Source organism: Oryzias melastigma, linkage group LG23, assembly GCF_002922805.2.
Source record: "Oryzias melastigma strain HK-1 linkage group LG23, ASM292280v2, whole genome shotgun sequence".
Taxonomy (NCBI): domain Eukaryota; kingdom Metazoa; phylum Chordata; class Actinopteri; order Beloniformes; family Adrianichthyidae; genus Oryzias; species Oryzias melastigma.
In genome coordinates, this window is record NC_050534.1 from 6,296,224 (window position 1) to 6,297,745 (window position 1,522).

Genomic DNA, 1,522 nt, shown 5'->3' on the forward strand with positions numbered 1-1,522 from the left:
ATGGCACACAAATCGGATTAAAATTGCATAACTGACGCACAAATCACTAAAGAATTGCATATAAACACCACGATTCATGTTTTGTGAAATGGGTATAAAAATAAGTCGATCTATCACCTCTCCAGCAGTCTAAACGAGTGGGGCTACCTCAGCTGGCGCCTAGGATGGCGAGGGCCCGCGGCGGGAGTTACGCAATGTGATTTCAGAAGTAGATGCATTTTGGAGTGGACTGACCATTCTCATTATCTTTTTTTTACTTCCTGCGTCCTGGTAAATACTTCCTTTATAAGCTAAACTTGCTACTACTTGAAGGTCAACCGGCTGAACTTTGACCAATCAGGGCATCAGGTTTAGTAGTGTAGAGGCTTGGAAAATAGTTTAAAAGTAAAAACAGACACCCCTTACATTTTTTTAATTTAATTTACGTACTTTCATTGTTTTTTACAGAGTTCCCTTTCGAACTCTTTTGAGTTGTTGTAATTCCCAAACTCTCCGCTAGGTGGCAGCGCAGCGCGCAAGTTGAATGCACCAGAGGAAGAATAAATCCTCTCGATGAAATGCTACTAGCATATCAAAACGTGTGCAGTCCTTCTGTTCCAACTAACAGGTTAGTAAGCACTAAATGTAAAAGGTAATGAGCATACATTGTTCCTGAAGGTCTCACAGACAACAGAGGTTAGTGTAGTTCGAGTTGAAACGTTTGTTGTAAGGAAATGTGTGTTGTAAAGTGTTTGAAAGCTAACTTGCTAATGCTAGCGGCCATGTTTATTGGGAATGGAATATGCTAGAAACTAGTTTTAAACAGGACAAATGAGCAGGGAACTTTTATATTTCTGTTAATTTTTTTTAAGAAACCTTTTTCATCCACAATAACATTAACTAGGATTTTATATTACTGAATATACATATATATATGTATTTTGCTCAATACCAGGTGACAGTAATGATATTAAGTAATTGTAAGGCAGTGAAGGAGTTAACTCAACATATACTTTTTGTTATAATTCATGTACATTTTTGTTTAAATAATTATAAATATATATATATATATATACATTTTACAAATTAAACAAAATAAAACATCTGAGGTTTATATTATGGTTAAAATACAGAGTTTAAAATTATTTTATAAAACCATTATATTCATTTAGTTCTTTGTACATTGAGGACAGATTTAAGTGCAATAAGCACGACTGCATGTTGTTGACAGAAGCAGAGAAAAAAACTTCTTGTAGGACTGATTATTTTTTAGAAGATAATAGATAATTTATAGGTCATGTTATGATTATGTGGATTTTGGAAGATGTTAATATTGTGAACTTTGGAAGAATAAATCCTCTTGGTGAAATGCTACTAGTATTTTAAAAACGTGTGCTATCCTTCTGTTCCAATTAACAGACCTCATGCCCTCTGAGCCACGACTTAGAGGAGCAACAATAGCCTCCTTTTTTAAAACAGAAATGTCAACAATTGTAAACATGATTATGGAGGAAAAAATACTAATTAGGGTTTGTACCCAGCC